Raw genomic sequence first — 15436 nt, forward strand, 5'->3', positions numbered from 1 at the left:
TAGATTAATGAATATCAAAAAGACCCTACTTTAGAAGTGTATTAATATGAATTTGTTAAATACATTTTAGTTCTTTACTTTAGACAGTTTATTTTATATTTTAAGCACATATCTAGGATGTCTCGATAAAATCGGAAAATCCAGAAATCCTACCCATTTCCTGTCGCAAACTTGCCAGATATTTAGCCCAGTATTGTAGTTAAAATATTCCTTCTTAATTAATCATCTTTAATAATTTCAATTTTCAGTTACAATTACTTCTTTGATATCCCTGTACCAATACTGGTGATGATTTCGAGAATATGCACAAAGTCACATTTGTGATTTATCAATAATCCTGAACGCCTTCCTCAAGCCACAACCAACCAGCATAAAAAAGACACATTGGATAATGTAGCCTTTGGTGGACTGGCTTGTCACGTCTGAGATGCCTTTGATCACAGATACACTAGATCAGGGTTGATCTGGAATTCAAATGATACAAAGAAAAAAAACCTCAGTGTTATTTCTGAATCAAAGGTAAGAGGACAAAATTTAAAAAGTTTGAAAATTATGTAAATTAATATTGGTTTCAGATTTTGGCACAAAGCCAGCAACTTTGGGGAAGGGTCTAAGTCGATTACATCGATTTTAGTGTTCAAGTGGTACTTATTTTATCGATCCCGAAAAGCAAAGTCAACCTCGGGAGAATTTGCATTCAAAACGTCTTTACAGATGAAATGCCGCTAAGCATTTTGCCTGGTGTGCTACCGACACTGCCAGCTCGCAGTCTTACTCCAACCACATATTGACAACTGTTACCCCTTCTTTTTATCACTTAATTTTCCTTATTCCTACCTTCAGCTTAGCTTTGTCTATATAGTAATCCCTCGCCATATCGCGGTTCACCTATCGCGCACTGAGTACATCGCGGATTTTTCCGGCTAATATATGTATATTTATATAGCGGATTCCTCAGTATATCGCGGGTTTCTGCGGCTGATTGGTATTTATAGTTTTTTAGACTTTGATAATTTCTGTAAAATAAACATTTCCACGCCTAAAATTAACAAATTAATAAATAAAAAGGAGTACAATACTGCACAGTATAACACATTAATCAAAGTATATAGTGTACCGTAGATGAGCAAACAAAGAATCGCACGTACTGCATGGAAAACGAAACTCGGGAGGCGAGTGTGTGGTATTGTTTTGCATTTATAAAATAAATATATACAAATTATAAAAATTATAAAAAATATTAAACAATTTATACAGTTCAGTACTGTTTCTACTTCGCGGATTTTCACGTATCGCGGAAGATTTGGGAGTGTAACACCCACGATAATCGAAGGATTACTGTATATCTATACATAATCCAATATCTCTAACTATCCCGCTCCTTGAAAACAAATTTTGTTCGAATAAGTTATTCTATACTCACATAAATCCCGTCATTTTTGACAGGTACTTTGCTGATATAGTATTGATATTCTAATAGCGAGTTGTTTTCTTGTGAAATTGATGAAATTATTTGTGAAATTAATTCAAGACCAACATTTTTTAACAGGTCCTATAAATACGGAAACCACTCCATTAATCCAAAGAATCTAGTGATTCGTCTAAAATAATATATTGTATTTAAAGCCACGGTATCGCTCTGACTGAATGCATGCAAAATCCACATCTCCAAAAGTTTATGAATTTATTGCTCATAACGAGCTGGCAGAATCGTTAGCGTATCGGATAAATGCTTTGCAGAATGTCTTCGGGCTCTTTACATTCTGAGTTCAAATGCCGTCGATGTCACCCCTTTACCTTCTATCTTTTCGAGGTTGATAAAATAAAGTACTAGTTAAGTATTTAAGGTGAATGTAATCAACAAAAATTGCTTGCCTAATGCTAAAATTTGTAACCGTTATATGAAACAGAATAATATTTGATGATTTTGTGGTAGTCACAAAGGTCACACGAAGCATATGACTTACCTGTCGATAACCCCCTCCGATAAAGATTAGAAGGTTGAAATAGCAGTAAAATCAACAAAAGCCTTCAGTTTTCTGGTGTCGTTTCTTAGCACCGATAACACGAAAAGGACAAAACGTTTGCAATATCAATCGGTCTTGTCGTTCTAGATGAAACAAGTGCTATTGTAATGTGCAGTTCCCTGCTAAACACAAAGATGACATTGCATATTTAACATGAATGTTTTTACTTTTAGTGCTAATTTCAGCTCATTCTATGCACAAAGACCAGGAATGAGGGACAGTCAAGACTAGTGTAACATTGATAGTCAAAATAGATATATTTTGACACTTTTCTCCATGCTAAAACAATAAATGTAATAAGTAAAAATGGCCAACAACAAAGACAGACGAAAAAGAATAAATATTAATTAACCCATTCAACCTCACTTAGATGTGTTGTTTAAACGCTGTAGACTGCGATGAGCGTCCCGAAAAATCATTTCGTGTAAACGACAAATGCTAAAAAGGCAAAAGGCTTCAAAATTCTATCGGTTGACGAAATTCCTTTAGCATTGCAAGCTGCCACTACCGTATCACATGATTTCATCATATTGCAGATCATCAGCGGCAGTTAGCCAAGCACCGAATGCCAGACTAAAGAAATATCCTCCGTTATAATTATTTGATGTTACCTTTCATTTAACTGGGGTCAATAAAATAAATATTATAGTGGCAGATCCATGTAACTGACTATACCCCACAAATAATGGCACTGTGCTTACAATAAAAATCATTAAAATTTTGTGCCTGTTAATATGCATAATATAATAATATAATTCTTACTTTATTAATACAAGGTCATTACCAGTTCAACTACACTTGGAGCATATTTGAACCTGTAAGAAAACCATTCACTGTGTTTTGTCATGGAGAAAATTTTGCCCTGAAGACAAATGGCGTAAATACGCAAAAAAAAACCCCAGCTCTCGGCTACCCAATCTGTGAGATGCAAACATTTCGGAGGGTTTATATCCTCTTTAGTCGCAGAAACCGGACAGGGTGGGTAGCTTAGCGCTACCAACCCGTTACCTTATTTTATTATATCACTTGTTAGGGTTATCTCCACAATTATTCTATAAAAGTTATAGCCAGCACTGATATTTGTTACGACGTTTCGTATCCGAGACCTCAGATGTAGACAAGCAATGAGATCGAAGATTAAAAAAAAGGGGGTAATGGGTATATATGCCATATTTCGGGAATTTTTGCCCCTTCATCAGCACGTATCTAACCTCTTAATCAGCCATGAACACATTGCTTAAATAGCCACTCAATACAGCGATGTAACGTTACTGGATACATCAATTTTACATATCAAACATATTCCTGGAAGCTGGTACGTAAATATTAATCACTTGTAGAGAGGCGGTCTTTCATATTGTTGTATATTATGGTTGTATAACGAAATACCGCGTCCCTACGAGTCATTATTATTTTATTATACATGTTTTGGAGCATGAAGAATGCTTGTTTCGTTATATAAATTTACTCATTTTGTCTATAATTAACTGTCTTTAACCAGTGTAAGAATAACAATCAAAACGAGAACCAACAGTGTTGCAACTTACACGACCAGATGTGTCACAATAAAAACTTCCTCACAATTATAATTACTGTAAGAAACAAACGGAAAATAAGCTCAAAATCATGTCTTCTAGTTCAAATTTATTACCATATCATCTGCAATGATGTCCACCTGTTCTAATAATATGTTTCCACGCCGTTAGGAGTCATATGAGCTACCATATCAAAGTTTGGGTAGCATATGTTGCTGTCGTATCATGTCATTCTGTTTCATGAACATCTGTTTAAATGGTATTTGTTGCTTTATCTGTTGGTATCTTCCCATAAATACTACCGTATCATGTGTTAATAAATAACAGAATTCTCATTAACAAATATTTCATTCCCGTATCATTTGTCATATATCATATGCTGTGTTAACTAATTTCTAATCCTTCATAAGCTCTTTTCTATTGATATATTTATTATTCGTAAATGATTTATTATCTGTAATTATATCCACTACTGCTTTGTATTGGTTAATGGCAATAACTTGCATATCTAATTATTGATATATCAACTTAAACAACAGTATCTCTGCTATATGACAATTTTGTAATGGAGATCGATTTCTGCATATATTGATGACGTGACACACTTGTTATGATACGCCACAGAAATGAAGCGATTTATGCTGCTACTTTGAAGTAATATGAGATGAGAACTGTGATACACGTATTAACAGCAAGTAGGTGGCTGTGTATTCTTTCACCTTCAATGGCAACGCTATGCCGGCTAGTATTTTATCGTTGAACGGAGAATCTGGTTGAAGTGCTTGGGTTTAGTTCAGTTCAGACCTCAAGATGGAGAAAAACAAAAATGTGAGTACAACAAGGATGATCAACATTACAGAGAAACGAGTGGAGAAAATATCACTAATGGGTCTGACGAAGATGGGAAATATTTGTTGCCTTATTTGTTGTAGGGGTGGTAGTCGTATATTATTGATTGATTGATCAGTGTGCCGTGTTCCAGATCTCATCTGACTTAACTGAAACATTTGTTAATTCATTATGATGTAAGGAACAGGTTTATTTAGTAACAAGGACCAAATGCTGCCAGTACAAACTCCTAGGGATTCTCAGACACCGTCGCTAATGATGCACACGTATGTGCTAAATCTACGATATCTCTACAGATTACTGAATGTTGGGTAATGTGGGTGACATTTTCCAACTCCGTATCTATTATGCTTGACACAAGATTACAGAGCTAGAGATGGCCTGTAATATTATGACGTGCATAAAGTGACGAGTGCTTGACATCTTGGTTATTACCAGACATTCACAGCAATATTAATTGGGAAGTGTGGACCATGGAATATATTCGCATTCTAGTGAAACTTAGCGAAGAATATGAGCAATGATATTATTGGGTATACACTGGGCATCGATGAGGTTGTACTGGATAATCTTTTTCCGGAGGACTTAGCGGCCGGAGATTAGCTTCATGGACACGGCAGTGCCATCAACCTAACTCTAACGCACTATGCAGAGAACGCTATTCAGTGTGCACGGATTGCTAACGCTGAAATATATTGAATAGTTGATATCGCATCTAGAATGATACTGAGCGATGTCAGATTCTATTGTGACGATTGATCCACCATACAAGAGCTGGTTGATTCCCTACGCACGGTAAGTGCCATGTGGTAGTGCATGTGATTGAAAGAATTAAGAACAAGTTTTTCTCTTTCTTCTCTTTATCTACAAACCTTAACACTTCAGGTTAAAATGAAAGTTGAGAAAATAGAGAGAAGTGCTTTACTTCAGGCAAATTTTATGAAAGATAGGTGAGATTAGCGAACATTGCATAAGAGGACTGAGCCTTTACCTCTGAATCGAAATTAAAACCGAAAGAAGAGGGTAGTGGTAATTGGGTTGCAGCGTTATTTTCTGTCTGACACCCGGTATATATGTATGTATGTTTGTATGTATGTATGTATGTATGTATGTATGTATGTATGTATGATGTATGTATGTATGTAAGTATGTATCTATGTATGTATGTATTTAGGTAGGTAGGTAGGTAGGTAGGTATCTCTCTCTCTCTCTCTCTCTCTATCTATCTATCTATCTATCTACGTACGTACGTATGTACATACAAACATATATATTTATATATATAGAGAGAGAGATTTATCATTATGAATATGTGTGTATGTATATATGTAAATATAGATTCATATGTATATATATATATATATATATATATATATATATATTTGTGTGTATTTAAATATACAAACGTGTACATATATCTATATTTATATATATATATATGTATGTTAAATTCAACTTACGTTGAAAGTCAGCAAAGTTTGCTTTGGAAGCGCTAAGATGCATTGAAAGACACAGATAAGGAAACAATTTTATTCTCAAACGCAGGATAATTCCGATAGTATAAGCATGAACAGGATAAACCATCCATATTTTGCAGAAAATTTTGTCGGCGGCCAGCGGCTGGCCGCCGACAGTTTTGTGTGTGTGTGTGTGTGTGTGTGTGTGTGTGTGTGTGTGTGTGTGTGTGTGTGTGTGTGTGTGTGTATGTGTGTGCAAAATATGGATAGTTTATCTTGTTCATGCTATGTTATTGTCATATATATGTATGTATGTATGTATATATATATCTATGCTTATGTATATATATTACTCTTTACTCTCTTTTACTCTTTTACTTGTTTCAGTCATTTGATTGCGGCCATGCTGGAGCACCGCCTTTAGTCGAGTAAATCAATCCCAGGACTTATTCTTTGTAAGCCTAGTACTTATTCTATCGGTCTCTTTTGCCGAACCGCTAAGTTATGGGGACGTAAACACACCAGCATTGGTTGTCAAGCGATGTTGGCGGAGAAACACAGACACACAAACATATATGCACACATACATATATGTATATATATATATATACATCTATACGATGGGTTTCTCTCAGTTTCCGTCAACCAAATCCACTCACAAGGCTCTGGTCGGCCCGAGGCTATAGTTCATTTATATATATGTGTGTGTGTGTGTGTGTGTGTGTGTGTGTGTGTGTGTGTGTGTGTGTGTTTGTTTGCGTGTGTGTGTGTGTTCTTTAAATCGATTATTGTAATATCATATTCAATTACAACTAAGTCACCAGAGATGCTAGACTTTATAACACTTGATAACATCTGGCTCCTCTTTCTCTTCGCAGCCAGAAACTAATTTAATCCAGAACAGGTTCTGGTTGTCTATGATGTTTAACTGAGACGCACAATGGAATACTATTGCCAGATCTGGAATAGAGCTTTTGCCAAACACACGCTCACGATCATCTAAGAGGAAACCCATCTGGTTAATTAGTAATGACCCACTCGCCAACTTCTATTGCACGCATGGAGTGTCTCGTTTTCACCTTCTGTCGATGTTACAAAGGTCACTGCTCTTCAGAACCAACTGGTTACATTCCATCTTCACCTCAACCCACACGACACGCACGTCTCTTCTCATTTTGTCGTCACCCAAGCTCCTTTCTCACCCAACAATCGTTCTGCTTTAGAAAGTCAAGCCTCAGAAATTACTTTCCTGTTTTAGTTTCTTTGTACATATGTAGATTCACACATGTTGAAGCATCAAGCTTACTAATGTTGTAGGGTATAAAGTCTCTTCCTATGACTAAACCATAATGAAAACATTTCAATATTATCACATCAATGTCTTACTATCAGTGATGGAATGCAACGTGTAATTATCACCTAATTTCATTTTTCCTTTATAATTTTATGTAAGTGTAAAAACAGCATCTTGTTTTATTGCTTTGTTATCTATGCTCATCTGCTAATGAGATAACAAAAATATACCCGTTGCCGATTTAATTATATGAAGTCATATAATGGTACATCATGTTATTTTATCCATATTATGGTACCACACAATGTGTTCCTGTATCAACAACTACTATCTTTATTAGTGGCTCTACTATATAGTATTATATTAGTAGCTGTACTATCATTACTTGTATTGTCTACAAACATATTTGTTGTTGAAAGTTTTTCTAGATCCGTTGATATATTGGTTTCAAATTTTGGCACAAGGCCAACAGTTTCAGAGGAGAGTCTAAGTCGATTAGATTGACACCATTGTTTGACTGGTAATTATTTTATCAACCCTGAAACGATGAAAGCAAAGTCGACCGCGGCGGAATTTCAAACCAGAACATAAACACGGACGAAAGAAATACTGCTAAGCATTTTGCATTGGGTGCTAACGATTCTGCCAGTCTGCTGCCTTATCTTTTGATATATTACTACTTTCCTCACTAAAGGGTGGTACCTTATATATTACAAAACCTCCTGATATTATTTTCTTCTAAATACTGCCTCATATTTACCTCATTAATCATAATTGTTGATATGGAATTTATCTAACTATTACAATACAACACGTTACACTATTGCTATTTAATACCTCATCTAATGTTATATAATCTGGGTTTTCTTTTATATGCACTGAAATCTAGCTATATTTCTTTTACATTTGACATGTAAGTCTGTGTTAAATATATTTTAATATCACTTTCTTTTCTATTATTTGTTGCTCTATCACTTACGTGAGAAATATATATTTCAGATTGTAATATCATTTGTTACCTAGTTTGATCTTAGTTTTTATAGTTGACGACGGTATAGCAGAATAGTGAAGTGCATACCAGAAAGGGGCCTAGAATGTGTTTCAGTATTTAGTTTAAGTTAAAATCTACAAGATGTTGACTGAGATACAATAAACTGAGATATATATATCTCAGTTCATTATGGAGACGGATAGTATGCAACACTAAAACTAAAATGTATTATTATAGAGATAAGCGAAACGATGTGTAAAATACGAGGTATTTTTTGTAAAATCACCTGAAGAAACGCCTCTGCACATTTAATGCAAGTACCAGTGCATGATAAGTTGAAACGATCGTAGTAGTTCTGAATAAAGAGTCTCGTCAATTTTCTATTTCTCATATTTCTGAAGTAAATCAAGTGACATATCCTTCGATATTGCGATGCACTCCACTGCGATGCAAAGAGCAACCGAACTTCCAGAATATATAGAAAACTAATAGCTGTGCCCCAAGAAACTCGCCGAGATCATGGAAGCCTACAAACGCAACATTTCGACAGTCACCCACCCAAACACTACGGAGATGAAAATATGGAAGCCCGCACGCGTAACTTTCTCAGCAGCCACAAACTTTTCGCTCGAGTCACGAACTTTTGTATACATAGACTATTTGAAACTATCAACTACTTCCCTGCATGTACCTATTCTTTCTTGCATTTCAGTTCCAACGTTGTTTTCACTTTTTTGCACACTCCTTCCAACCAGTTTTTTTTTTTCACTTTTGTTACACATTTCGTACTGTTTCTGCTCTGCAAACTTTTTATTTGTATACATGTAACACATTCATAAACCGCAACGTGAAAACTAATTCTGCAACTACACATTCCGGGAGGACTCATTTCCGCCACGACTCATTTCCGCGACGACTAATTCCGTGAAGACAATTAATCCATGTGCTTGTGTTTTTATAATGTTCCGTATTTTTAATAATGTATGTGTCTTTTTGGTCACTTGCACATTTTTCATGCACAAACGTTGTACACTTCTCCTGGTTGCACGTTTTTTCGCTACATATTTGCCTTTAAATATTTGCAATATTTCACAGCTCAATTAAATTTTTGCTGCTCTATCCAACGTTTATATACACATGCCTGCATGCTTGCACTTAGTCACATACACGCACTTAAATATTGTGCTTTAACTAACTTGTTTCAGCATGTCTGTGCCTGCTCAGCTTCTTTGCCCGACTCAACGCACGCCGGATGTCTCTGCGCCCTTGTTTCAAGACACAGCTTGCTTCTGTAAGACCACAAGTTGCTCACGGTATACACAGAGAAAGTTTGCCTGTCTCTCTCAATGCGCCAGCATACCACGCTTTGTCGTTCTTGCTTAACCACAGCAAATGCCCTCGACCACAGCGCCAGACTAATTTCGCCTCTGCACTTCTTTCAAGGCATTTCACACTGCATGCAAACCTGCCTGAAAAATTTCAACTTATATCACTCACTCACTCATCTGAGCTCCTTTCGCAGCTGCACAGTTCTATTGCTCACGTACACGCAACTCACACGCATACTCACTCAACGCTGCTCCAGTCATGCACAGACTGCACAATTCGAACGCACAGCAACACTGAACAATTCGGATTCACTCGAATAGATATCTGTCCCGTATACACCTGAATGATTCTCTCTCCTGATATACACGATACATCTCGGCTTTGCATCATATTCATCTGCATATTTTTCACATTTGAACGTTGTTTTCACTTTTTGCATAATGCACATTCCTGCAATTTGTTTTCGTTACTGGCCGTTCCGAAGTGCATATTTCGTACCATTTCACATGCACTCCAAGCTCGCGCGTTTACTGTATATTTCATAACATGCACTCACTTACTTTACTCTACACACATTTTACTTTTACACCCTCTCCTTAATCGTTCGTTCTTTAGAAACTCTTTACGGGAAGGGAGGTAGTGCAGGTGGAAGTTTCCTCTGCTTCGCTGAGATTCGAAACCGAATCCACACACCTGTTGCTTGTTAGACGAATGTCTGATCCTTTGTGTTTTATCTCTATGCTAGGAGATTAATGAGAAACACCTGACCTTCGGTAGCCGTGGAAAGATCAATCTATTATTTTACGTTTGACCTACTTCCTGGCCAAACCGTGAAGGATTCGCTTCCCTTTTTGATTTTCGGCTGGCTAACCGAGAACATCTCTCTCTCTCTCTCTCTCTCTCTCTCTCTCTCTCTCTCTCTCTCTCTCTCTCTCTCTCTCTCTCTCTCTCTCTCTCTCTCTCTTCGGTTTTTAACCTGCTAACCGAGGGCATCTTTCGACCAAATGGAAAGAGACAACGCAGTTCTTACTCTTTCTTCCTTTCTGTCAACAGACCATTAACTTGGCTTACACACACAGTTTCCAACACACGCTAAGAACGTGCGATTGCGTTTACAGCCACGTTTGTGTTACTAACCACAGTCGGCAAAATAAACTCTGTGAATATTATTCTCTTCTCTTCGATGTTGTTATTACTGTCTCATCCTGCTTTCGATCATCTTACATATAGCGACCCCCAACGCGAAACAAGAACTGCTATTTCTACGTCAAGTAACTTCTCATTTGTACGCTACAATTGGTAACTCCGAAGTAAGAGCCACATCCGTCCATTTTATATATATGTATAAATATATATGTATAAATATATATATGTGTGTGTGTGTGTGTGTGTGTGTGTGTGTGTGTGTGTGTGTGTGTGTGTGTGTGTTATAGATTGTCTTCGTTTATGTGAATCATATGCTTCTCAACCACGCTGAGCATGTCGTTTCCGTTTTCCACACGTTCAACCATATGTATTTATATATGTATAAAGTGTGTGTGTGTGTGTGTACGTACGTACGTGAGTGCGAGCGTGCGCGTGCGTGTGTTCTCGAGGTTGTAGATTTGCACTCATGCAGATTGATGTATATATATTTAAATGCTAAACCGATAAACCGTAAGCATTCCAGCGACGAAATACAATTTACATTTCTGCTCACAGAGAACAATGCCATAAATAGAACTCATGTTCATATATTGTTACACATGTATTTATACAAGTGTTGCATATGGTGACTAAGGTATTCACTTAAAAGTAATAAAACAACAGTTGAAAAGAATGCAAGTTAGGACACATTAAACCATTGAAAAGAATATAAGTAAAGCAAATATGGGTCCGTTATTGAGAAGAAAATGAAAATGAGTGATGGTATGATGACAGTTGATGTTGAACTATATTTGGTATCAGGCATATGATGACAAGTTCACTGTAGATTTAGATGTTCGACCACATTTTATGCAGATGTGCTTTAGGGTGTTTGGTGCAACTTTTGATTTCCCCACAAGTTTGTACACATGGTAGAGATACGATCAGTACAGCTGGTTTGTTGAGTTACTGGCATTAGCTTATGGAGCACTGTATTTCATGACTTCAAAGAGATGCTTCTTCTCTTTGACATATGTATATGTGAGTATGTATGTATATATTTTAGGGAGGGGTTGCAAATTTTGCGCATCTGTTTTACTCGTATTGATTTAAAATTTTGGCACAAGGCCAGCATTTTCGGAGTAGAGGGTGAACGGATTACATCGACCCCAGTGCTCGACTGATACTTATATTAACGACCCTCGAAAGGAGGAAAGGCAAGTCGACCTCGGCAGAATTTGAACTCAGAACGTAAAGACGGATGAAATGTTGCTAAGCATATTGCCTGGCATCTTAATGATTTTCTTACATAATACATGAGTAACAGGAAGAAGAATCTGGAGCATGCGAACGGTAAAGGTTTAATCCTATAATAATTGGTGCATTGGGAACAGCAAGCCAAGATGTAGACAAATGGCTGAAGGAGATTGAAATAGAATGCCCTGTAGAGCTCCTACAGAAAGTTTGTCTCCTAAGGACAGCAAGGATTATCAGGAGGGTTCTAAGCACTTAAAAGACTGTTGAAAACTTGTGGATACTTAAGGTTACAGGCAGTAACCCGCTACCCACGTAAATCTTACCAGGAGTAAGACCGAACCTGAGTCAAACCAAAATATTTTTGACACAAGGTAAACAATTTCGGGAAGAGGGTAAGGCGATTACACTGATCCCCAGTGTTCAACTAATACATATTTTATCGACCCCGGAAAGATGAAAGGCAAAGTCGACCTTGCCGGAATTTCAACTCAGACCGTATAGACAGACGAAATGCCGCTAAACATTTTGCTCGACGTATTAACGATTCTGCTAGCTTGCCGCTTTCCCGTTTTACTCATATTCCCACCAATTATACACCAATTCAATCAGCAAGAAATTCACTTGTTTGAACTGTTGAATAATTATCGTCGAAATTGACGGAGAGCCATTTGCTTAAAACTATATCTATAAAAGGCAGGATGTGTGTGTGTGTGGTGTGTGTGTGTGTGTGTGTGTGTGTGTGTGTGTGTGTACGTGAATGTACTTTATGCACGTCCACAAATTAGCACGCATGTCGCTCCAATTTTAGGAGGACATTGGTTACGATCATGGCTGTGCTTTTGCCAACTTATTTTTCCCGAGGCACCGCCTGATACCGGTAAAAATAGCTTTTCAACTATAACTTTTACCAATTTTCACGTCGGTGAAATCCGTAAGTTTGCTAACATGAGTTAACTCCCCTGTCATAAATTAATTCACCTTACTACAATGCCTCCGAAAGAAATTAGATTTAGACTACCTAAGCAATCTCAGCGTAGGAAAAGAGAAAGAGCTGAAGAGACTAACTATCAGCAGACCCATTTGTAAAATATTATAACTTTTTGGCCCGAAACCTGGCAATAACAGCTTGCAGATATTCCGCTACAAAACATTCAATAATATTGAAGCAGTAACTTTCATAAATCAGGGTAATAATTTTTGAAGACTCTTTCTGAACCCAGTCAACTATTTCTGCTAGTACTTGATATTTGTTAGCGATATGATGTGTGTTGTTGCTCTTTATTTAAACTTAATTATTTTGTAGTCTATTATTAGTACTAATTTATAGTATTGTGGCATGTTTTTCTGGTTTGCTTTACGACATATTTGATTGTGTTCATTTGTTCTATAGTTAATATGCATTTGGGTCATCAAAAACATTTTATATGTGGTTTGCGTATTTTTAATAAGATTTCTGTATGATGTAGTTGTTGTACGTATGTTTATATTGTTCTATGCCTCAGTAACTTAATTTGTCAGAATGCTCTGTATTCGTTTGTGTGAACTTTCTTTATTTGCTTTGCTTGTGGAGAGAATTTAAGTGCGTTTCTAAGTTTACGGCTTTCATCTTCATGCATATTCACAGTTCTTTGTATAAACATATACATTTACTTGTCTTTGGTGTAAACGGACTGATCTTTTGTCTTTCACTTGTTTCAGTCATTAGACTGCGCCCATGCTGGGGTTACGCCTTGAAGAATTTTTAGTCGAATGAATTGACCACAGTACCTATTCAAAGTTCAGATCAATAATCTTGCAAATTAAATAGAAAAAAAATAGTTTATATAATTTGATTTTCAATTAGGTGGTATTATTATTGTTCAGAATCTTCATAAATTTCTTACATTTTTTCATTGCGTAAATCCTTAATTTTGACAGTATATTAGGAATATATCGAAAACATTCATGCAGGTAGAAATAAAATGCAACACTTAAATAAGATAATAACCACACCTATTGAAGATACATAAAGTATATTATATGAATGAAATGCATATTTATACAAAAGATAAACAATCTTAGAAACATCGCTAGACAAAGCACAATATGCATTATTCCGAAGCATGAACTGACAGCATATATAGATATATACATGTGTGTGTGTGTGTGTGTGTGTGTGTGTGTGTGTGTGTGGGTGGGTGGGTGGGTGGGTAACAGAAGGATAAAATAACGTTAACGATTTTTATCAGGTCGTCAGAAGGAAATAAAAATTTATGGATATTTTATATATTAAATTAATAATTATTTATATAATCAAAATAAGTAACAGGATATCAAGTAGTAATGTAGTACGACCGCTTCAAACGGCTCCATTTAATTGAACGATGCAATCATTACATTAATTTAAATGCAGTGCTATCTTCAACCACTTTGCTACAATAGCAACAACATGAATTTCTTCCATCTTCTAACTCTGTTAAAATAGTTAAGAAAAATTATATTAATGTGTCCTATTTGTTAAAAAAAAACTTTATATTTTGTGCAGCTGAAGATATCACTGCATTTAAATTGATATAACGATTTCCTTGTTCAATTAAATAAAGCCGCTTGAAACGGTCGTACTGCATTACTACTTGATATCCTGTTATTTATTTCAATTCGAGCAGTGCGAATAATACCCTAAGTACTTAATTCAAATTAATCTTAATTATTTCTTTATATATTTATATATGTATGTATGTATGTATGTATGTATGTATGTATGTATGTATGTATATATGTATACACATGTAAGTATGTATGTATGTATGTATGTATGTATGTATGTATGTATGTATGTATGTATGTATGTATGTATGTATATATGTATGTATAGTAACAGATTTTTATTATCCTCACGTGGTGAGTTATAATATATGTAAGAAATTAAAGAAGGAAAATGCATACACTTTACATTTTTTAATATATTTTTAATGTATCTTATATTGTGTTTGTCGACCGGTTTCGCTTTCGCTAATCATGACATTAAAATGAATTTAATTACGTATTTTCTTAAGAAAAAATCTTTTGTCCATGTTGTGTGAGGAGGAGTTTATAAGTGAGTGATTCAACAGGTAGAAAAATTTAAGGGGAGGTAATTGGTGATCGTTATTATTGTAGACAGAGGAAATAACGACCAGCAATTACCTCCCCTTAGATTTTTCTACTTGTTGAATCATTCACTTATAAACTCCTCCATACGTAATTAAAATAATTTTAATGTCATTATTAACAAAAGCGAAACCGGTCGACAAACACAATGTAAAATATATTATAAAATATATTAAACTATATAAAGTGTATGCCTTTCCTTCTTTAATTTCTGAGATATATATTTATATATATATATATATAATTATATTAAGGGAGCAGGGCGAAACGACCTATCTCCTACATGCTTCAAATAAATCCCGCGGCATTCTTAGTGCCTCGGAATTTATTTAAAGCATGTAGGAGATAGGCTTGCTGCCTTAATATGATTATATATACATATATGATTATTAATTTTATATATGTATTTGTATGTATGAATGTATCTGTGTATCTTTTAAATT

The sequence above is a fragment of the Octopus sinensis genome, linkage group LG2, assembly GCF_006345805.1.
Source record: "Octopus sinensis linkage group LG2, ASM634580v1, whole genome shotgun sequence".
NCBI lineage: Eukaryota > Metazoa > Mollusca > Cephalopoda > Octopoda > Octopodidae > Octopus > Octopus sinensis.